General features: G+C 39.7%; 1 protein-coding gene across 1 annotated transcript in view; it reads left to right on the plus strand.

Moving 5' to 3' along the window:
- The first annotated feature begins 16,238 nt into the window (after positions 1-16,238).
- The window catches only part of LOC146670402 (plexin-A2-like), an 86,472-nt gene continuing 77,448 nt past the window's right edge, over positions 16,239-25,262 (plus strand). Inside the window, exon 1 of the mRNA XM_085407294.1 lies at positions 16,239-16,558. The gene's annotated coding sequence lies outside the window, so the exon portion shown is untranslated. The remainder of the gene's footprint in view (positions 16,559-25,262) is intronic.

Below are 25,262 nucleotides of genomic sequence, written 5' to 3' on the forward strand. Positions count from 1 at the left end.
ACATATGGAACTGAGCTACTGGTCTTGTGTTGTTTGCTGTCCAAGTAGATTTCCAGAAATGCCTGTACCTCCTCCATCAATATAGTGAAAAAAGGAGCACTGTAAGTCCTGAATTCCATAATTTACCAGTGTTGGATGTTAGGGTTCCTGGGTCGGTGACCCAGTGTTTTGTGTTTTTGGTTATTTGATTTTGTTATTTCTTTATATTCTAGCTTTGCTTTACGGGTTTTTCTTAAGTTAAGGTCCTCTGGGTGGGGTTTGGTTAGAGTTTTAGTGTTTTGGTTTTCTGTCTGTGTTCCTTTGTTGCTGTCTTCCCTGTCTGCTGTATTTCCACGTCCAGTCAGTGTCTGTGTCTGCCCTGGTCCCACGTCTCTGTTCCCTTTGTTTTAGTGCTTGCCTGTGAGTCTGTGGTAGGTTTCCTGTTTTACTTTGGAAGTCCATGTCTAATGTTAATGTGTCTGCTTTTGCTTCCCCTGGTCTCGTTAGGCCTGATTTGCCCCAGCTGTTTTTCCCTCCTGTTACTCATTCCCTGATTGCTCCCTCTGTGTATTTAAGCCCTGTGTTTCTCTGTGTCCATGTCGCGATCTACCGTTTATTTTGCTGTGTTTTGCCAGTCCACCGGTGTTAGTTTATTTTGAGATTTTCCCAGTTATGTTATGTTTGCGTTCAGCATTAAAGCTGTTTTGGTTTAAGTTTGTCTCTGGAGTCTGCATCTTGGGTCCTATCCCTGTCCGCACACAGCCGTCACCTAACATTGGATGGTTCAGTTCATATCAATTCACAAAATATGAAGGTACAAAAGTACTTTCTGTGATGTTATTTGGATATATGAATAGTCAGATATTAATTTATCACTATATCAGATGATATAGTGGGGTAATATGTAAGGTAATTACTTAAACACAGACAATGAGTAAATTAGTTTAAAATTCTGGGTTGTTTCTTATCTTTGCCATGCTAAATATATGTAGTATTAGCTTGTCCAGTCTTCTCAATGACTCATTGAGCCATTCCCATTCATGATGCATCTGGCTCTTTTGATGATGAGGCTGATGCTCACCAAAGCCTCAGCAGAAATGGTCTAAGGGGAAGGGTGGCTGTCAAGAAGGAGGGAAAACAGGGGAAAGGACGAGTTATGGCAAATTGCACAAGAACTGGGCTGAAAACCAGTCACAACAGGAGTGATGAATCCAGATTTGAAATATTTGGTTCAAATTGTTGTCATTATGTACAGAGAAGGTCAGGAGAGTGGTACAACGGTGATTGTCTACAGCCACTGAAAAATAAGGTGTAGCCTCTTGTGCTGGGGATCTTGTCAAAATTGATGGAATTATGAACATAGTACAATCAGATTTTGATCTACCACATAATACCAATTGGAAAGCAACAGCAACAGTTTTAAGCATGTGACAATCATCCCAAACAAACCACCGATGCAGTTAATGTATACCCGGATAGAAAAACACACAATTGCACATCAGTCGTGGATTAGCCTTCCCAGAACCTGGGCCTCAACATTACTGAAGCAGTATGAGATCATTTCAACAGAACAAAAAGCCAGCCAAGACAGAGCTTTGAAAGCCCGTCAATAAGCCTGGAGAACTATCTCAGAAGACTACTTAAAGAAATTACAAGAAAGCTCCCTGAGAGAGCTCAGAGTGTGTTGAAAAATGGACACAAGAAACACTGACTTTAAAGCTCATTGGAATTATACAAGCTCTGTTTTTTCTTTATGCACCGTATTGCCATCTATGCTTTCACATGTTTAACAAAAACCACTGCACTCATTTCCCATTTTCATTGCAAAATATAAAGAAACGAGGTGAGGCTCAAGACTTTTGCACAGTACCCTAGATACAAAAAAATCACTACCAGACACACATCATGTTTTAGGAGTTTGGTATCTTGCTCAAAAACCTTTTGACATGTAGACTGGAGGACGCGGCTATCAAATTACCGACTGTTCAACTAGTGGACAACCTCCTGAGCCACAGTTGGGAAAAAAAAGCCAAGACTGAAACAGTATTTATGCCTAGAGGATGCACTCGTGAGCCTTTGATGCTTTTCAGTAAAATGTTTTGACACAAGTAAGCATGGCCATAAAGTCTGGCCTAAAAATTCAGGTTCTCTTCAAAATTAACTGTGAAAACTTAACAACGTTTTAAATTTAGTGCTTTTCTGTAAAATTACTTATTTCGTTTAACACTTTGTTTTTGATATTCGCATTAGTCTCAGCTGTACTTTTTAGGTTAGTGTTAGTGAATGTGAGTATGCTGATCTGCTAATCTAAGGTTTATGCAGAAGCAACACATGCATGCTAAATATCAACAGCCTCAGTTTTCTGACAGTGGTTAAAATTTAGGTTGTTTGTACTGAAAAGCCCCCTGCCATCACCACTAATTAGTGATGATTAGCAAAAAAAATATAAACATCTAAAATGTAGCTCAGTCTTCTGTCTTTCTACAGGCAAAGATGAAGTTTATACCTTAAAGTTTTTCTTTGTTTTGTTTTATATATTAGCACTGAAACAACAATGGTTCTTCACTGTGAAAAAAAGGAAAAAAAACAGGGATTGATGCTGAGGCACACTCTCCCTCTGACTTGCTTCCTTTAATTTGCTCAGCCACTGTGCAATGATTTCCTTTGCCAAGGCAGAGACACTGCACATTAAACTCTATTCTGAGCACAGGCTTCATCCACCCTGTGTATTGTGAAAGAATCCAATAATAAGGCTGAAAGTGAGAGAAACCCTGCAGAGATCTAATCAGTGCTACGCATTATACTGTGCCAGGGTCCAATGTATACCCAAGTCAAACTCATCAGCAGCCATTTTCAGAAACCAAATTATGAATTATTATCACTCACAGTCTCCGGTACACTCCTTAATGCGCAAATTAACTAAAATATCCTCTGACATTTGTGCTGAGGTTTCAATAGACGACACATGGAACATCTCCAGAGGGGCAACTTCTGAAATCTCGCCGAGCTCATGGTTGAATGGATGCGATATACAGTTTCATGCATTTTCACCTTTTTTGAAACACACTCACTCACCGCATCTTAGTTAAAAATACAGTTTTGTATTTCCTCACATTAATTTGCAGCCTCAGGGAAGGTTCCACTCAGTTCCTGCTGAATATTTTGCCATTTTTTAACTGTGACAAGAAAATGCCAATTTATGGAGCACACAAAATTACTTTCATCCAATAAGCCAGATGCAAATGAATTCCAGTAAAGAAGGTCAAACATATTCAAAGATTTTCAAAGCCCTCTTTAATAGAAAAAAAGCTGGATGTTGGCCTAAATGTGGAAGTACTCTTAAAATACGGTGCACAGTGTGATAAGTAAAGGCTCGCAACGCATTCCTAATGCCTTTCACTTAACCTGCCAGATAGCAAAAAAATGGGCTTGGATAAATTTGTCATGAATGAAATAAAAAGTTAATTTATTTGCTACCTGCCTGACTTTTTATGAAAAACTCGTGGATAAACAAGGCTCAAATGTGTGCAATGGGCATAGAACCAGAGTGATTTGGCTTAAAATGTGCATCCTGCTCCACAGGCTACAGGGAAGTGCTGAGGGGGCTGATCACATTCTGTCCACCTGTTCGCAGAGGGAATGACCTCCAGGAGCAGGTAGACATCCCAGCAGGTAAGTTACTGCTCAAGCCAAGCATGCAGGTAATGCACAGTTGAGTGATGAAGCCCTAAAACCCAGAGTGGGGAAAGAGGAGTGAACTCCAAACCAAAATTAAAACTAAAAGACAAAGAGACCACAAAAAACAAGCTAGATTAAAAACAAACAAATACAAAAAGATGAGTTTGTGTAAACAAAGGTAATGACATCTGCAGTTTTCTATATGCACTCGCTGGTCACATTATTAGGTACACGTTTTGAACTGCACGTTAACACAAATATCTAATCAGTCAATCACATAGCAGCAACATCTAGGCATGTAGACATGACTAAGAGAACAGCTGAAGCAAAACCATCTCTAGTGTTTAAAGAGAATGATCCAAAAATGAGAAAAATATCCAGTGCAACAGCTTTCTGGGTTAAAATGTCTTGCTGATACCAGAGCTCAATAGCTGAAATAACCACTTGTTATAGCCAAAGTAAGCAGAAGAGCATCTCTGAATGGTCAAAACATCAAACCTTAAAGCAAATGAGGTACGGCAGCAGAAGAGTGGCCTGGGTGGGTGCCACTTTTACCAGTTAAGAACAGGAAACTGTGACTACAATTTGTATGGGCTCATCAAAAGTGGAGAAGAGACGATAGGAAAAATGTTTCCTGGTTTGATCTCAATTTCTGCTGCAACATTCAGAGTAGTAGGGTCAGAATCTGGTATGAACAACATAAAATAAAGCATCTATTCTGATTTGTATCAATTATTCAGGCTGGTGGTAGTGATGCCATGGTGTGGAGGACATTTTCTTGACCCCTTAGCAACAACTGAGCATAGTTTTGGTGCCACAGTCTGCCTGAGTAATGTTGCTGACCATGTCATTCCCTTTAGGAGTGTATCACAGTGTATCCATCTTCCAATGGCTGCTTCAAGTAGGATAAACCACCATGTCACAAAGTTCTGCTAACTTCAACCTGCTTTCTTGAACATGGCAATAAGTTCACTGAACTCAAATATCCTCCACAGTCACTAGATATCAATCCAGTAGAACAGTGTAATGAAGAAAGAACACTGGTGATTAAATGTTCTGTCATATTGATCAAAGTTCTTTCAAATCTTTGGATTTTGTGCACATAGAAGGGTCTGGATCGCAGAGGATCTCGGGATTGATCAACACTTTCTTTGTAATTTGTTGCTTCATTGACACTCACAGGTAATTCTTATTGCATACTCTCAAAGCTGAGCTTCAATGGATAACACTCAGTCGCTGTGACATTTGTGTTTAGTGCATTTTCCTTATCTGCTTCTCCACTGTAACTCAGTAAATATTCATAGTATGGAGGTAAGTTTTCCATGGCTTCAATATACTAAAGTTATTTATGAATAAAAGTCAAGACCACCATTATCATCGCTCTCTCTGGTAGTTCAATCAGTGTCGGGGCTCATTAATGTGATAGTAAGTGATATGTATCATGATGGGGACAGCATGGTTGCACAGTGGTTAGCACTGTTACCACACAGCAAGAAGGTCTTGGGACTCTCCAGGTATTTCAGGTTCCGTTGACAGTCCAAAGACATGCAGTTAGTGGTGTTAGGTTAATTGGTGTTTTCTAAATTACCCATAGGTGTGAATGTGAGTGTGAATGGACAGACTGGCAACCTGTCCATGGTGTACCCTGTGCCTCTTCCCCCATGGCAGCTGGGATAGGCTCCAGCACCCCATGTGACCCTGAATTAATTGGATGGATAGATGGACCGGTGGATGAAACTATGCTTTGGAAATGTATTTATTTTTATACCTTATGAATTCTTATATTATTAGACTTGTGAGAAAGTTAATTGAGGGAAATCTCGGTTCTACATACATGTAATCTTCAGTAAATATTGCATGGTAATGATGTTATGAAGGAGAGTAAGGGGAAAGATGCTGGTTTTGCCTTAAAAGGGTGAAAATGTATAAGGAATCAAAAATAAGATAAACACTCTGTTCCTAAAAACAATTAAATGTGGCTGGAGGCATTTAATGATCTAATAATTTAGATTAGATTAATAGAAACCCATAAAAATGTTCGACTTCCACTTTTTCTTAGTTTTCTCAATATTTACAGTATTGATTAGCTGCATTATAAACGCTGGAATAAATGGGAAGCTGCAAAATGTCAGCAAATGTCAGCTGATGAAAATGCATGACTGATGGTTGAACTGTGTGTTTTCATATCACATTCACACACAATTGGCTCTCACTGTCTGCCGCCCTCTTCTTCCATCTTCAGCGCTACGAGACATCCTGCAAAATACCTTCAGCGTTAATGACGGTAATAAACTGAAGATAAACACTGAGCTCTTATAAACAGAGCACAGAATTTCATTTACTCACTGTTGTAACTGAGGAAAGGGTCAATTTACTTCCAATTCAATCAACGGAGGTGATAACATTCATAAAGGAGGAAACCTTTCTCTGGTATTTCTAGTCTGCCAGAAACTTGTGAATGAGGTCTCAGTCATGACTTTATAATTTGCAGATTTAATTTGATTTGTGGATTGAGTCTATAATACAGGAAACTTGACACATCTCGTCTTGCAGCAATTCCTGAAATAATGTTTTTGTCTGATTTTGCTGCCTTGTTTCACCTTCAATGACATATTCATTCACTTTATATTAAACTAACTGTGTGAACACATTTACAGTGTCCTTGGCAGGTCTTTCAAAAAGACGGCTGTGAAGAAAGTGAAATAAAGCCTGTAATAAGAGTTAGAACTCTGCATTTATAAGTGTACTTATCCATAAAGCTTACTGATAATTAGAAAAATCTGCAATACAGTTCACCTATCCACACATCTTTTAAAATTTTTAATAAACTTGAACTTCAATTTTTAAGATGCCACAAAGAACACTTATTTGATCTACTTCAAACATGGAGGGTATATTGCCGAGGACCCAAACCAGTGCAGTGCTAAGTCTGAAGTGATTTGCATGAGTAGTTCTCATGTTGGGTAAAAGTAGTTCTCTGTTATCTTATGTGTTTTTCCTGTGAGCAGTATTTTAAGGGCACAACAACTAATAAATAAAATTTAAAATTACTGTATAAGAACATAATGCTTCAATTGAATGGCTTTGATTGATAGAAAGGGGGATGGCATTTGTAGGGAGGTAAAATTTATCAATTTGTGGAGAAAACACTTTAAGATATAAATAACGCCAGGAGAAATTATTGTGACAGCGACCTGGTTTTTGGCTTCAGCTGGACCCTGGAAGTCAACAGGTTTCAGTCTGAATGCTGGAGTTAAATACTGCTAATGTGGTTCCAGGCATTATATAATGACACTTCCAGACTAAAGATCCTTCAGAAAAACTTTGCCTGAAGCAAAGGCAGAAAGACATTTATTGGACTGTGGAAGTGTCTAATAAGGCGATAAATTACACCTTGCATTTGCGAAGCACAAAAAAAGAAGAAGTCAGTGTTATGTTCAAAAATTCATTCAGTGAAAATTACAATGAAAACTGTCATTGCTATCATTCCAGAGGACATAAATACCATTTTTATGCAACAGTGTCTTGAATCTTTTTCTTCCTGTTTGACATGCCTCGGATTCTGACAGCTTGAAAACCACTGGACTGACACATTTGTTTATCTGTCTTTATAAAGCCCTACAAAGACATTAAAGCATCCCCAAGCCACTAAACCCAAATTTGAAATTTAACTATATTACTTTGGTTTGAGGCTGGCCAAAAAGTTCAAACTTTGACAGAATGTCACTACTCTGATAGGCTAAAGCAGACAAAGACAGAACAAAAACTACACAACATCTCTTTTTATGCTTTTATTAAATTCTAGATGTTTAAAGTATTGCTTTATTGTAATACTTAACTTTGTCCTCTCAGTTATTTTATGTGGATATATTACACAGAATACACATGAGACTCAATACACAAGTGTCAAGATTTTATATATTGCTCAATGGATATTTTCTCTCTCTCAGAGGAAACCCTAGAGATGGTTATGCAGGAAAATCGCAGAAGCTCAGCAGTTTCTGAAGTACTAAGACCAACCTGTCTTTCACCAACAATCATACTATGTTCAAAGTCACTTAAGTCACCTTAAATCTTTCCTATTCTGATGCTTACTTTGAAATTCAGCAGATACTTTCCATTAACAAGAAGTTGAAAAGAAGTTGTATATACAGTTATTACAGTGGAAGCTCATATTAAACATGGCCAACGTTTCAAATGATGAGGTTAACACATGTAACACTGTAAGCTAAAAACTCAACCTTCAGTTTTTTGTTTTTTTTTGGACTCTCGCCTCTGTATGTTGTCATTGAGACTGGATATCTTTAATATGGTCATCTCAGAAACACTGCTCTGGGTGTCAGCACAGCAGATCCAGATTAAAAGATAAATAAGAAGTGTTTTGAACTATGAAAGAGAGTTGCCAAGGAGGATTCAATAATAAAATATTGATTTAGAAATTAGTGTAATTCTTTCCAAATCAATATTTTAGACCAAAAAAAGGTCATTTTTTGACTTGCTGCATGTTGTTCTGTGTATAACAATTACCAGCACTAAAGATCCCTTTGGGTTAAAAACTTTGTGTTTTAGTCTTCAGTTCCAAATAGTTATAATGCTGTGTAAAATGTAAATAAAACCAATATTCAGTGATTTTCTGATCTCGTAAACTCATATTTGATTCACAATATCAAAAAAAGACGAGGGTCACAAAAGGTTGTAAAAGTAATTAGAACCTAAAATAAATGGCTGGACGAACATTTAGAAAGTAATAACTGGGTATAAAAATGTTAAAGTGCCAGAGTTTCTCAGACATAAAGTTTACCAATTTACAAAACAAAACAAAACAAAACAAAACAAAACAAAACAAAACAAAACAAAACAAAACAAAACAAAACAAAACAAAACAAAACAAAACAAAACAAAACAAAACAAAACAAAAAACTGCATCTACAATTTGTGGGCAGGAACACCTCCAGAAATCAATGTCTGTGAACACAGTTCACCGTACCATCCACAACAGCAGGTTAAAGGCAAGGTAAGGAAAGGCAAGTTTATTTATATAGCTCAATTCAACAGCAAGGTGATTCAAAGTGCTTTACAGAGACATTAAAAAAACCAAAACAAATAAAAAGCATGATTTAAAATGAAAAAGAAAAGGAACAGTAGATAAAAATCAGTAGTTAAAATGTAAGTTTTGAAATTTAAGCTTAAAAGTAAACAGTGCGGATTTGGTGCTTTATTCAAATGCAGCTGAGAACAGGCGAGTCTTCAACCTGGATTTAAACTGAGTGTTTCAGCTGATCTTTAAAGTCTATCGTCTGACAGACAGGCAGCCAGTGTAAAGACCTCAGAGCTGGACTGCACTATCATGCAAAGAAGAGACCATATGTGAACATGATCCAGGAACATCACCGTCTCCTTTAGGTTAAAGCTCATTTATAATGGACTGAGGGAAAAAATGAAATTTGAAATTCTTTAGAATTAAACGTAATCCCAGAAGTAAACATGCAGCATCCATGTTTTTGGAGAACACGGTCAGTGTTCTCCAGACTAAAGAGAAGACTGATCATCCAGCTTGTTATCAGTGCTCAGTTCAAAAGCCTGCATTTCTGATGGTATGGGTGTGCATTAGAACCTATGCAATTGACAGGCTGCGTTTGCAGTTTAGAGCAACATATGTCTTTGTCAGGGAAGTCCTTACATGTTTCAGCAAGACCGTGTCAAATCACATACTGGATCTATTTGAACAGCACACCTTTGTAGTAGTCATTTAAGCTGGTCTGCCTGGAGTCCAGTCCTTTCACCAATTGAAAACATTTTGCATACAATGAAATTAAAAAAACGACATTGAAGACTCTGAACTCTCTAGCAGTGTCAATCCTCTACTGTTGTTGTCGACTGTTCTTAAAAGAAGAGGGGATGCTACACAGTGGAAAATTGAAACAATCATTTTTTCCTAGTATTTTTTGGAGTTGAACCATTTGATGTGTTTTCTATTGTGAATAAAATGTGAGTTTATGAGATTTGCAAATCATCGCCTTTTTTATCGTGGGGCAATCGTGGCTCAAGAGTTGGGAGTTCGCCTTGTAATTGGAAGGTTGCCGGGTCGAGCCCCGGCTCGGACAGTCTCGGTCGTTGTGTCATTGGGCAACTTCACCCGTTGCCTACTGGTGGTGGTCAGAGGGCCCGGTGGTGCCAGTGTCCGGCAGCCTCGCCTCTGTCAGTGCGCCCCAGGGTGGCTGTGGCTACAAAGTAGCTTGCCATCACCAGTGTGTGCGAATGGGTGGATGACTGGATGCGTAAAGCGCTTTGGGGTCCTTAGGGACTATACAAATACAGGCCATTTACCATTTTATTTTTATTTACCATTTTATTTTTATTTACATTTTACGCAGGAGCCCAAACTTTTGTGGAATTGGGGTTGAATCACCAGATAAACAAGCGCCTTCTTGTCTATGAGAGCATCCCGGCTTACCCGGTTTGTAAATGTAAAACTTGGCCTCTCCACTCCTTTAGCGCTATTTGGAATCAATACAAAAAGAAACAGCTTGTGTGAAAAATCAACTGAGATTGAAAGGAGCATCATGTACAGACTTCACAAATAAAACTCAGGGAAGAAGATGATACAGCCTGAAATGCTCAATTGATGAACTACTCGACTTTCTGAAAGTTTAATACAAAATCACTACTGGAATCACCACAACAACCTTGACATTGAAAAAGATGTATGCCTAAATGAGCTGATGGCTGTGTGTTTGCAGAGAGATTTTTTTTATGAATAATATAATTAATTCCTAATCTAAATGCATAAAGTCATTGTTGTTGAACAAGGAAAGTGATTGATTGAACAGAACTGTGTAGAAGCATCAGTGCTTGTATTCTGAACACAAATTTCTCATGGGTAGAAAGAAAAAGGTAGATGAAGTCAAACATTTTCCTTATGCAAAGCTTGACTAATAATTCTACAAAATACATGATTATGTTTTTAATGTTAACTGTGCACAGGCAGCCTCATAAATATTGACAGGAAGACTTCTTTTGGCTTTCATCTAATCTCCTTTTTTCAGGTTTATGTAAATCGACTTTATCATTTGGCAACATGAGTGAGAGATCTGTGTTGGCAGCTCAGGGTGCAATCTGGTCCTGCCAAATGTAGCCATTTTTCATCAACACTACAACAAGACCATCAGATTCAGTGACCCCCACCACGTTACTTCTTGCAGAGCAATAGACAGCATGAAATATGGATGAAACCACCATAACGTCACCCACGGCCAGTGAGGTTCTGTTATGAAGCCTTGAGCTAAATATTTTTACACTTGGCCTTTTGGCTGTTTTGAAATTGGGCGTGTGGAGGAAGGGGTGGCTCTGACTTTGAAACTGAGGACAAACAGACCAGCAAGCATAGCCTGTATTACCCTGCATTCTGACTCTAAAAATTATTGTGATTTATAAAATGAACTAAGCCCATAATATCATCACAGCAAGAGAGCCAAAGGCCATTTTTACCGTATACTATGCAACTAAAAGGCTTTCTGCAATCAGGGGCTATAACCAACTGAGGCACTTCTGTGCTAGCTTCACTTTTCAGACCTGAAATCTGCATCCATCCTTTTATACCGTCTATGTCTCTTTCACTAGGCTACATTATAATAGCTCCATTACCTTGTGTTTAAATCTTGTGTTTCAGTGAAGGTGCCATATTGCCACAGGTTAGCTGTGCCTCCTAACAGATGAATATGGAGGTTGGAGGTACACTTTAATATCATTACGACTCACAAAATTTATAAGAAAAAAATCAGGTGGTTTGGTTTGGTACTTAATTCTGAGAGAATGTTCCTGATTTTCCAATGAAAAAGTGGTCCTTGGTCCCTACTGGTGATAGCACTTTTAATAGAAATCTGAAAAAGTCCCTGGTTTGAAGGCTTCTCTCAGCTTCCTCTAAATATAAAACTGGTCTGACGGAAACAACCATTTAATGTTTTTACTTTAAACTCTGTCCTTCTTACTGTTCCTTTGTTTGTTAAGCCTCCCACTCTTAGAAGCACAGTTTACACTGATAACGGCAGCTGATTTACTTTTTAAAATACTAAGGATATTTTTTGAAGAACTGGGCCTTTATTTTTGATAGATCTAATAAGGAGGCTGCTTCCTTTCTCTTCCTTTCTCTATTCAGCAGCTGCAGGAAAACAATTGCCACTTGCAGAATGTCTAAGTAGCTAGCAAACTAATTAAACTGACATGCACTCCAGTGCTAGCTCTAGATGACATTTTATATACATTTATGTTTACTGCATGTCACACTCTTTAAAATGACAGAATAAATAGATTTTGCCCGATGAAAGCAGTGAGACATCATCGGGTCGCCTCATCCATAAGCTCTGGTCTTAATACTGACACTTCTGCGCATTGTCCATCAGTCATGATATCAGATGGTGGACACATCATTTAAAAAAACATTTGCTGCCACAGATCCGTGAGCTTTGCCACTTTCACCAAACTATATTTTTTGTCTCATCAACAGAAGAATCAGAAAAACAGTTTTATTCAGGTGTTTGTCCTTAATCAAAATAAAAAAACAAAACAAAACTGGACCTTCCAATGTGATAACATTCACATTGTACCAGGATTTTTGGTTGTAAATAAAAAAAAATGTTTTTAAAGTATTTCACCATGAGGAGTAATACCCAGCAGATGTGCTGAAGTATTACTGACAGGCCATGATAAGCGATCGATGTTTTGGTGAGGACTTTAATGTAGTGTTAGTTGTTCGCAGTTCCCTTTTCGCTCCTTTTGCACTCATGATGTAAATAAGAAGTTCGCAAAGCTCAAAGTAGACTTTTAAACTGTTAACCACCGAGGTCTTCACCTGCTTGTGAGCACATTCAGCGCAGTAGATCTTCAGCTTAGGTAAAATCTTTATTTAGTATTTTTCTCTTGGCTCTTTTAAACAAAAGTGCAGTGCAGGAGCAGTTTTGGTCAGATCTCTTTAGGCTGTATTTAGTTTAATGCACCTGTAAAGGCAGTCTTGGCCCTGATATCCACTGGCTACATCTGAAGCGCACCCCCCCCCCCCCCAAAGAAAACCCCAAAAAACTGCCCGTTGGCAAAGTCAGCAGACTAATCAATGGATTCCCAAATTGCATTTTTATTTTCCAGGTCCACATTTTCTCAACCACACAAAAAAGTTGCCGCAGCAAAAATCTTCAGTCTGATGTGAAATACAAACCTGGTTTGACTTTTCTTTTGGATGGAAAACATCTGTGTGAAACTATTAATATAGACAACCTCACAGAAAAAAACACCTCTAAGAGACGTCTAAGGAAGAAAAAGTAACTAGGGAATTAATAATTGTTTTCCATCACGAGCCTCCTTGTTATGAATGTGACATTAGAGTGTGGAAATGATGGATGTGCTTTGGATAAAGCCTGGTGTTTATATGTGACTGTTTAGGCAAAATGAGGGATATGAGGGCCTCTCAATCCTATTCTTTGCACAGTGAGGTGTAGCGGTTCAGACTGAAAGGTTTTAATGGCTTTCAGTTGTTATTATTCTGTGTGTTATGACAGCTTGATTGGGCCTGCGGTTGTCTTTCATTGCCGTTCCATTTGCAGAGCTTCGTGTTGTTATGGTAATTTCCATGAAGTAGATTGCATCTAGCTGGCTACTCCACTTGGGTCCTGTCTGTGAGAGAGGCCCAGAGCCACAGCATAATATTCATAATGAACACATTAGAACAATGCCAGAGTAAAATATCACACACACCAGGCACACTTGAGTCCTTTCACTGACCACCCCGGTTACCTGAGTAACTAATTGCAATATTGATGAAGCTGCAGATCACCATTTTCCAGGAGGAGGTGTGATTTCATTTGAATTTTTACTCATTTCACTAATGTCCACAGGCTTGCAAGGATCCTGCATTGTCCAAAAGTTTACTCTGTGTGTCATAAACAAGGCCAAGGCTCATGTTTGAGAAGGGTTTGACTTAACAATGCAGGTACTTTATACGATCAGCCCATCTGCTAGCTGTGCCTTCCTGCTGTGATATTTAGGCAAATATGCACGTAAGTTTGTGATTTTATTATTTGCTAAATAAAGGTTTTTGCAACTCTGTTTCCTATTTCTCCTTGCCTTCTCATAAAATACTAGAAGACTATGAGTTTTATGCTGTAAAACCCATTGATGCAAAATTGTGAAACTCACTCTCAGCATCTAAGTGTGCAGACAGAGATCAATGCATCCCCTTTACTGCTTCTTCAACTTTGAGTTGCTGGGGACCTGTAGCCTGTAACTGTTTTATTAGTTGTATTAATGAATATTGATATATTTTCTAATTCCAGCGCTCTTTAGCTTTGCTCAGCTGAATCAGATATTATGTTGTCTTTACGTATGGTAGTCTCCTTCAAGACTTCTTGAACTAAAAAGCTAACGTCTCCCTCTCTCTCTCTCTCACTGAGTTTACTCCAGAGATTTGAGTGTGTAAGTGCGGCTCTTGAAGGAATGATAACGTGGATTTGCACACCAGCTTGAAAACTAATTCACAACTGCAATTGCCCTTGAATTAGACCTGTGGAGAACAGATAACAATCTCCCACATTTCAGTTACACACTTACAGTCTACATTAAAACCTCAAGCAACCTTGAAAAATACCATAAGCCATCCATACAGGCATGGCTCATCACACATATCTTAGTATTAACTGTAATTACACATCACTACTCTTTTCAGCACAGGTGACATCTCCTTTACTGTTTAATCTACCTTTTTTATATGATGAAAAGCAGGAGAAACAGAATGTAATATTTAAAAATGAATTGTTGGATGCAAACATGATCAGACAGGTCTACAACTCTGTCCTTCAACATAAAGCATTTTGCTACAATCTGGATGTGAGCTTTTGGCATATGAATGGTAACGTTTATAATTCTTTTATTTTCACAGCCATTTATGAAGCTTTCATCTCAACAAGTTTAGACTATTATAATTCACTTTTCACCAGTCACAGGACCATCTTCTGGCATCATCTCATCTAAAAGCCAGATGCCACACTTTTAACAAATTCAAAGAAATAAGACCCCATCGCTCCCATTTTTGCTGCACTTCTTCAGAACTGATTTTAGACTTAAATTAATTAGTTAGCCCATTTCAAATGCTCCCGAAGCCTTACAAAAAGAAATTGCTCATTTTATGCTTAAATCCTACAGCTGTGGAACTCTTTATAAGACAAACTGGAGTTTGTCGAAAGAAAGTCTGTTATTGCTCCCCTTTTAAGTCTGTTGAACACATCTGTCTTTATTGTAGGCTTTTGTGTCTTCTCACTTAAATCTGTAGCTGTGTGCATCTGTATTAACTCCCAGCACAGTTTATGTGCATAAATAGCCTCAAGTGTAAGTTTGTATATTTGTCTTTGTTTGTGTTCAGACTTGTGTGTTTGCTAATACAGTATGTGTGTGTATTTGTGGTGTGTGTGTATTTGTGGTGTGTGTGTGTGTGTCACAGAGGTTAGTTAACTCGTGCACCCGACGTGGGGCCAGTGAGGAATAACTGCCATCTGCTCAGGCCTGAGGGAGTCCGCTGCCCACCCAGAGCTGCTCAGCCCTAACAGGTAGCCAGTGTGACATCTCAAACTCATCTCCAAACCACCAAACAGCAAATAATGAGGAGCAGACAGCTGGCCGATGGACGCTGCATGCCCCCCTCCCTATCCACACCAGAAACCCCCCCCCCCCCAAATGTCTACTGAGCTTTTCAGCAATATGGGCAGGACAATGGTGATAGTGGGTTTGGATACATGCTGCACTAGATCCTTATTGTTACAATCATATATTTTTTAACCTTTATGGTTTATAACGCTTAAAAAGGCTTAAAATGAATGATCTTTGCTAGAGCTCTGAGACACACACAAAAAGTGTGGCCACATTATTAAGCCTACAGATGGCAGTATTTCAGCTGGAACTTGTGCAGGCTGCTGTGAGCCTTTATATCAGCCAGTGAATGAAAATACAGCACAGAGAATTTGCTCTAAAACATGTGAATGCTTGCATTTCTTAGAGAATCACACACTGAGCGAGCGGGCCTAACGAGCGAGTAAACCGCTGCAACACAATTCCTTTTCCCATCAGAAGATGTGTGAATACATGATTCAAAATATACAGCCCATTTGTGCACATGGAAAGCAGTCATTTCACAAATGTATAAAGATCACAATCGTTTGACAAATAGGCCTATTTTGGTCGCTGACTTTATCTCCGTCCTGTGTGCTGTTGATAACACGCAGTCTAGGTCCAATTTGAATGGAATTGTAAGCGCATTTAGAAGTCGGCTCTTTACCAAATGTTTTGACGACTTTTTAGAATGAATCGTTGTCAGTGTCCATCTCCACTGATGAACAAATGCGCAGGAACTTTTATTCGTCTGCTGGAAAAAAAAAGACATAGAACAGGTATTGCAACGCGCCCAAGTTGTGCCAAAGGATGACGCGACGGAGGTCGGGTCTAAAAGCGCACATTGTACGTGAGGTGCAAGTGAACTGATGGGTGACTTCATGTAGCACCGGCATCCACACAGAGAGTGAGAGAGAGAGAGAGGGAGGGAGGGAGAGAGGTGGAGATGGGGTTGTATGACAGCCTGTTACAGAAAATGATCAATCCCTGAACGAGGCGGGAGGGTCACTTGATATCGTCTCCTTCTCAGCGGCTGACAGGGAGATGCTCACTGCTGTCCAGATGACTTTACAAGCTGTGCGTCGCGTCTGCGCGTAGAATAAATTAACCGGCAGTTTATCTCGCTGTATTTGTCGTCCACACTCATTTAGCCCACTGACTGACTCACTGACTGAGACGCGGGACGTTTCTCCCAATATTCAAGCGAAATAACCGGATCTGCGCTACTCATGAATGAGTCTCCTGCTATTTCAAGGTGAGTGGGCTATCCTTTGGTGTTAGCAGCTGAGCGGCAGCTTGTAGAGCAGCTCTGCATTGTGCAGAAGGGTAAAGTTGTTAGACTTCACGCACCTTGGACGCCGTGAAAAGACGCGCAGCGAGCGTGAACTCCGAATGGCGTTATGATTTAGAATGCACGTGTTAATTGGACAAATTGCGGCTCTGCTGACCACCTGTAACAACCAGCAGATGTGGGCTGATGTTCTGAAAACAAAGCAACTGTAAATGCCTCAGCTTCAGTACCAATCAGATCCTCAGGCAAGAGCATTTCTGTATTAGATTTGATGGGAATAATCTTCTTATCAATAACTCTGCTTTACACAAAGCCTGCGAAAGCCACCGGCTTGTGCAGATTTTCCCAAAACTCTTTAGACATTTAGATTATTCTGGGCAGTTCATCAGATTATTGGTCATCAGGAGAATACCAGAGTGAAGTATTTAGCCTGGAGACAGTCAGCTCTCCGCTGCTGCCCTGCAGCCAGAGCTCGTGCTGCTTTGGCAGCCAGGGCAGAGCAGAAGCCACTGGGATGCTGATAAAGCTGGGCAAGAGCTGAGATGAAGCTTGAGTCTGAAAGAACTAAAGCACACACAGCTGCAGCGGTGCCAACTACAACAATGCTGTTCACTAAGTACATCTTTGTTTGAGCTCTCCTCTGTATGGTGGTTGAGGGGGCGAGGAGCGGTTGTAGTTGGATTCACGGCTCTTTGACTCTCACCCCTCATGCAAACCAGATGAGCCCTTCTTCTCCCTGTATGCTCTTTCTGGTCTGGCTTATCTGGCCGGCCAGTTGGACTAGCTTTTATTCTCCTGGCCCCTCCAGAGTGGGAAAAGCCTCTCGTTGAGAGAGAGAGATTGGCTTCTCTTTTAGCATGCTCTTGCCAGTCATGCGCTTCGGCATTTTATCAGTTGCCTGCTAATTTTAGAATTTAAATGAATCTCCACATTACTTTTCTCTCTCTCTCTCTTGCAATTGACAACAATGAATGAAACTAAGGGTTTGGTTTATGATGATTCCTATTCTTCTGAGGTATAGTTGAGGATTACCCACTCCTAACTCCTCAGCTAAGCCATTTTAAAGCAAACAAAAAGACATACTTTGTGTCTTACACGATAAAGCTCTGTCTGAGATTTGTATTGTGACAGTAACACTTTCCAAGTTGCTGAGGATTATCCACAGTACTATCAGTTTTTGTGGGAACTATGTTTGTTAGGAAAACTGTAAAGAAAAAATACAAAATAACCGGGATAGAATTTCTGGAAAAACAAGTTACTATTGAGGTTTTCACTCACTGCCCAGATTTTAGGGAGTAAGTGAAATTTCAGGGGAAGATTTCTAAAAGTAGTGATATCAGTTAAAAAAAGAACGCTCATAAGTTTAAGAGATTAAACTTTGTTTCTGATTAGGTAAAATTTAAATTATATTTTAACTTTTTTAAGAGTCTAAAAGTAAGCCAATGGGGAAAAAAAATCAATTTTATTGGCAGTTTGATTTAATTGATCTATACATACCATTTGATGTAATTCCTCCATCTGCATTTGTAGTGGTAGTTTCTTGTACTGAGGAAATATAGGTGAATTATTCTGGAGTCTTTTGACCCTAGAGGCAATGTTGGACCAGTGTAGGTGAAGTAATTTAGAGCATCTGTCTCTGTCATTTTCACCCACAAGCTAGGAGTTAAGTGTTATCTCAGACTTCTACAGAGATTAATGAGCTACTTTATGTTTGAGAAGATAAGAAAAAAAGAAGAGGGATGCTTTATTACTACACTGCAAAAAACAGCTTGTGATTTAAAACAACTGCCAATTCAATCTGTGACATTGATTTTGAAGTATTTTCAATATCAGGGAGTGCAGCGTGGGTCAGAGGCAAAGGCGACGCACAGTTGCTCCAATAATACATCAGACGAATTAGTGTATGTAGCACACTTACACGGTGTGTGAGTGCACAGCAGCTCACTGCTACTGCCCATAGCTGGAGACCCCCCACCTCCAAGTCTCACCATCTCCACCCACCGCTACCCCCGGTTGCCTATGGAGACACTGATTAAACACGACTGTTCAGATGCTACAGCCTGCGGAAGAAGACGTCGAGCCTGCAGTTTGTGTGTGTGTGTGTTTGCACGTGTATACTGTACGCGTGTGAATGTGCGTGTTATACGTGTGCCTATTTACTGGTGCGTCTTTGCATATGAGTGCATATTTGCTAAGAGGAGACATAAAGAGAGGGAAGTGTGACGAGAGGGCTGCGATAACGGGGAGGAGAGCAAACAGTGATATGAAATCGACACTGATGAGAGAGAGAAAGGAAAAAAAGAAGGAAATGCAGACAGAACAAGCACAGCCAATGTGAAATTGTCCTTAGTCTTTACTCTCTTGCTTCCACCTTTCAGGCTTCATACTTCCACTTATTTCAGTGTGTGATCCAGGCCTGGAGGGAGGTGCATATACAGTACATGTGGAGAAGAATAACCTTACAGGGTTAGACAGGAGTGTAAAAAGTGGAAATAGCTAGGTAGCAGGGGTGAGAAGGTCTAATATAGGAAGAGCGAGGAAGAGAAGTGGTAAAAAACAGTGGAGAGGAGAAGTGAGAGGGAGGAGAGGAAAGTGTGCAGCTCACCTGCCAGATGGCAGCTTTGGCAGCGCTCAGCATGCAGTGATGGCGGTCTTGCAATATGGCGCATTGCCTCCAGATTGTCACACTGTTGTTGATACAAACAGTGTAATAACTTTGCTGATGTGTTTGTTTTGCATGATTTCTTTGGCACTTCTGTATTTAGACAGCATATGGCCATACAAAATAGATGACAAAGTTAAGTGATGTCACATGAGTTTTTTTAAATCTGAAATGCATTGACACAAGTTTATCCGTTTGTAATCGGTTTTCTTATATTACTCATGAAATTCAGTTTAATGGCTCTGAAACCGCTGGGCTAAAAATTTTCAGATGTCTGAAAAAGCATTAACAATAACTGGAGAATATTATGGGAAGTACAGGAACCAGTGTTTTCATAACTTGGGTCATATAATGGATCACAAACATTAGGATATCTCGGCTGCTTTTGTTGTAACTTTTACAATCGCTCTTGTGCTAAATTGGTGGGTTTTCTGCCCTTTGAGGCAGATATTCAAGCCAGACTTTGGTAATTTCACAGCACATCAGTTTACTTCATGTAGCTTACATACAAAATACCTAAAACTTGCCATTTGGTAAAATTTGGTTATGTTATTATATCTTATGGAACATGGAAAGAAATTGGTCTTTATGTGTTTGAGCTAAACCCATGTAACTTCACTTTAATCCATCTCTTTCGTACCATTTCAACAAACTAATCATACTCGAATAACTTCTAAAACATGGCTTCTTCGTCTTTCTTCCTTAGTTTTGTGAAGTGTTGTAGTGTAATTATCTATCACCCAATATGAAATCTGAAAGCACAAAGAAGCCACTATGACATTTGTGGTCTCTGGCAGCTCTTTGACCTACTGTTATTTTAAGATATATTTTTGAGTTTCAACTTAAGTCTATGGATAATAACTAAAGATGATAAAGGCTGCTACAGATTTTAATTAAGTGTTTGACAGGTGTAGCATCCATCCATCCATCCATCCATCCATCCATCCATCCATTCTTTCCTGCTTATCCTTGTCAGGGTCACGAGGGGCTAGAACCTATCCCAGCTGACTGGTGAAGCGACGGCTTTAAAACCAAATGTTTTAAACATTAATTCAGCCTTTGGAAAAAAAAAAGAAACATTTCTTTACACCTTTAAAAAGGTAAAACATAGGATATTTGATGTTTGTGATGCTGAGTACTAAAACAGTTGAACTTTGATAGATGGCTCAGGGAAAGCCTGGGGTGTGGTATCATGCCCAGGGATACTTCTACATGACTCTACATGTCGACTGAGGCAAGCCAACCCCAGTTCCTTGCCAGTTCTCAAAAAACAAGAGGCTGCTAAATGATGTAAACAGAGGTTTCAAGATTATATAAAATAAGTCTGGCACTTCAAACTGGTGTTCATTAGGGTTTCAGTAGTTAGCACTTGCAGTTGTCTTTTGGCCTTTGCATGTCACTGTGGATTTTCATCTGGTGCTCCAGTTTCCTCCCACATTCTAAAGAAACATATAAGACAGACTAGCGACAAATCCAGGGTATGGGGTTTTGTAACCCTAGTTAGATAAGGGCTTGAAAAATGGACAGATGGCACCTTAAACCAAATTGGACTGAATTATGAAACACCATCACCATTACAGAACACCGTCAAATTGCTCTTTTTTGCCACCTGGGAAGACAGAGTATTTGGGTCCACTTTGTAAAAGCCCTGTCTTACAAAAAAGTAAATGACTAATGTCTGGAATAATGCCTCACAACTTTAAGTGATTACATCTGCAAAATTGTCCTCACCAGGTTATCTGCAACATGTCATAGAAGTCCAGACTGTCTGGACTACATCTAAGACTGCTGTATAGTGATCAGCCGTTGGCAGCTACAAACCAGGTGGGACTGAGCTTAATAGACTTGGAGTATTCAATTTTAATTTGACAAGCAAATCCTATTAGGAAGGGCAAGTTGAGACGAAAGGATACTGCATTATTCCTGCAGGAGTTGTGATAAAGCATTAAAAAAAATGTAACGCATTTGCCATGAAGTGAATTTCTATTTGAGAGAAATTCACCTGCATTTGCAGTTTTGGTAAAATTCTAACTCACTTGGTTACTATACTTCAAACCAGGTTATTTCTATTTTTGGACATTGAAGACATTTCTGTGACTCTTCTCAAATTCATGTGAGAGGCTCAGGAAGTAGGATAGAATTTCTGACGGGTAGAATTAGAAAGAGGCCGGGCTGGATTGACCATAGAGTCTGACTGAGATAATCTGGGCAGATGCTTGTATTTGTACAGCTTTGGGGTGAATGGCCACCAAAGGCCTTATTTGCACTGCGGATTAAATGTTAAATGGGTTTTGGAGTAGCAGATACTTAGAGGGAAAGTTGTTGTATAGTAGAACATGCACCATCTCTCCTCCTCTTTCCTGTTTTACTCTCCCTGACTCGCCGTCTATTGCAGTCTCCTCTTGCTCATAGTGATTTGTCAGCAGTCGAGGTAGCAGCTGTTCCTTTTGCATTGTAATTTCTTTGATCGTAATTATTCGTGCCAGCTACCTCCAACCTTGGCATCTCCCACCCCACGAAACCATATGGGCAAAGCGGGAGGAAGCATACAGGCTTCTTTGGAATAAGTTCTTTGATTTCTGTGTGCAGTGGTGTGGGAATCATGGACATATGTGCTTCACAGCTTCAAATGTAGTCTGCATCACTGTGTTTGATTGCTTTTTCCCCATTCATACACTCAGTGAGGTCTAGTTTCTGCCAAATGTAAAGTATTTTCCTTGTCAGGTCTCCTTGATTTATGCATGAGAAATCAATATGGTCCTGCACATCTGTAGAGTAAGTCAGTCGGTCTGAGGAAAATATAGCTTTGCTTTAGAGAGAGCAATAACAACCTGGCCAAAAAAAGAAGAAAAAAGGCAGATATATAAGTGCGAACAGACAATAAAGCCATCCCTCTGAACATAAAGCTGGTAGTTAATATATATTATCTTATAGTACAAATAACTAAACAGGTGAGCTGTTCTGTATTTGGTCCCCAGTCTTCATTTCACCATCTTCATTGTCTTTGTGCGGGTGCAGAAAGATAACTCCAAAACCTGATCAAACACACCTGTTTACTCCTCGCTCTGAGGCGATGTAGGTTACCACTACAGGCGCTAGCTGTGTGGCTCCAGAAGAAAGACAGCTCACTCTGTCTTCCTATGCGATTGCTGAATTATAGAAGACCCTCTATACTGCATGGGTTTTCATCACGGCGCTGGAGGTCACTTTGTCTTTCCCCTGTATGCTCATCATATATGCAACACGAGGGCCTCAGCAGTTGAGATGAGCCAGCTTGAGGTCACCATTAAGCAGGGAAGACCAACAACGAGATTTATGGAAGAGGAGACAGAGCTGAGAAGAGGGAAGGGTGGAGAAAGGCATGCACGGTTAAATCTGACTGTGGCAGCAGTGCCCTTCATCTGGTCCCTGCTCTTAACAGCAATTTCAGATAAAGTACTGTATCTGCATGTATAATGCATATGCCCTGAGATAATGGAATGCATTGCAGAGGAGGCTGCTGACTGTGTTGTGGTGATCTGTTGGAATTGGTCCCCTATGTCACATTTACAACTGCCCAGGTTCTGCGCAGCATCCTGCAGTTATTAGAAGCCGAGCTAGTTGCGATGACATAGCGCTGTTTTACTGTCCCCCACGGACATCCTCCACTACTCTACCATCAAGAATTGTGGCTGGCTAGAGAGTCCTAAAGCCTGTAATATCTGCGCTGGCCAATAAACTAAACAACAAGCACGGAGAAAAGGAAATAATTGTTCTGTTTTTTATTATATAAAAAATGCTGGGACACGCAGAGGTGCCAGTCGAGCTGCCAATGAAGCTAAATGAATTCACAGCAGTTTGCAGTGATTTCCAGGGAACAATTGCCTCCCAAAGTGTTATTGCCATTAGTCTAAATACTGGTTTTAAGATTGCCCCCTTCCAACTGGGCAAAGTGCTTCTCTTTGAATTTACATTGTAGAACATAATGATAAAAATTAACCACGGGCCAACTGTCATAAAATTTGACTGAGCAATATCAAAGTGAAGATATCCTGTGGGTATCTGCAGTGTGAGCATCCAAGCTACACATTATGTCCTCTGAGGCTCGAGTCTGTGTTTGGGTGAGGGGGATTTTGAAGGCGGAGCCTATTGCCCTGGGCTTACCCTCTACAACACTGTGTCTGATAAAACACGATGGGCTGAATAGAAAACACTGCTTTTCTAATAAACTCCACCGGTCCCTTGTGATTCATTATGACATTCATTTAAAAGTCATTGTTAATAAAGACGGCATTTTCATGTCCTAATTCCCCGACTCATCATTGTAGGTACCAGCGACAGCCCCTGGCTCTGGCTTGCTGGCTCCCTCCTCCCTTCTGTGTCTGCCATGTTTGACCTACTTCTGTCTCCACAACATTGTAAACAGATCTACTAATTGCCTTCATTTATTCATTTGGAAGTCAAGTTCTGTTGCGACTGGCGCCCTTTCAGCCCATTCATGTGTGATGTGTACAACTAGCCCTCCCCCCAATGACGGGCCTGTGCGTATTTGACGAGAACCCCAGTCAAATGTATCCCATGTGGGTTTATATACTACAATCTCAAACGTTCAGAAGAACTGCAGCCACATATTGTCCAACTCCAAAATGATGTCCTATAAGAAACTTTTAAACTTCTATCAGCAGCCTCATCAGCACAAACCTACAGACACAAAAACCCTTCACGCTTGTGCACAGCCCGCTTGTAATCATAAAGACAGAAGCTGTTATGACTATTGTAGTTCAGACAGTTTTCCGCCCCCGTGGTCTTATACTGTTATTGGCTTTGTGCAGCCTTATAAATCTAGGCCACACAAAACAACAGCGACAAAAAGGAAAAAAATTTTTATCACCTCTGATGTGAGTGACAATGACTCCTATTGTTGACTAAGTGTGAGCACCGAGAAGTATCTTCTGACCTTTAGAAATATCATGGCGCAGTCTGTCGACAGTGTTCTCAAATCTATAATCCAAAACATAAACAAGATAAACCTGAACACATGCTGCTTGTGCTAAATCTGTCCTTCTTTAAAGTGTAAAAAAAATCCTCTTGTATCATCTTGCTCTGAGTGTTTGGAAAGGTAACATCTCCAAAATGTGAATGCTTTGCAAAAATACGTAGCTACCAGCAACAGCCCCTGGCCGAGTGAGCTGTGATGACAAACATGGATAAGAATGTTCAGTTTAAGACTTCAACATAAATGTGACTATTAAATATGATTGTGAACAGAAAATCAAAACCTAATTTCCCTAAACAGTTTACTTTACAACATTTATAGGCACCACCTCTAGCCTTATATTTCAGGCCACTTGTTGTTAAACCTCTCATCCCTTTAGTTTGAGAAGCTTTGTCTGAGGGGTTTCCACCACTTTGCCTGCCAGACCATCTATAGTTCCAGGGAATAATGTATTTGTATTACATCATTCTTGAAGATAAATAATTTATCTCATCATCCTATCATCATCCCATGTTCTTACAAATACTATATAACCAGCCTAAAAGGCTTAGTTTAGCTATAAAGCACAGCTTTAGCAATTCAGTGTTATTGGTTGATCTAAATTATCTAAACTTAATTAAACACGGTGAATTCTTATTAAAGCATTTTATCGGGAAATGTGTATTTTAATACTTTTAACTTCATGTCAGTTCTTTTTGTGATGATCACAATTGCGTTTTAACACAGTATCGCAAATCAATTAAGCCTCTGCCTACAAAGCTCTTCACTACTTCACAAAATATGCAAATCTTCAAGAAATAAGGTTTCCACATAATATCTTATCTGAATGTACTACAGTACACATGAAAAATGCTGACAAAACATATCTTTATGCTGTCAAACTTGAGCGATGACTGAACATGATGCACATACTAAAAAAGAAGAGAGCCCTCTTTTAATTATTTCATCTCAACAGCAGTAACCATCGCTTCCGTCCCGTGAATCATGCTTAACAGGGTGCTACAGAAGCTATGACAGCATTTCGCCTCAAT

The sequence above is a fragment of the Rhamphochromis longiceps genome, linkage group LG5 (assembly GCF_057381845.1).
Source record: "Rhamphochromis longiceps isolate RC_006_pf linkage group LG5, R_longiceps_female_GT1.1, whole genome shotgun sequence".
NCBI classification, from domain to species: domain Eukaryota; kingdom Metazoa; phylum Chordata; class Actinopteri; order Cichliformes; family Cichlidae; genus Rhamphochromis; species Rhamphochromis longiceps.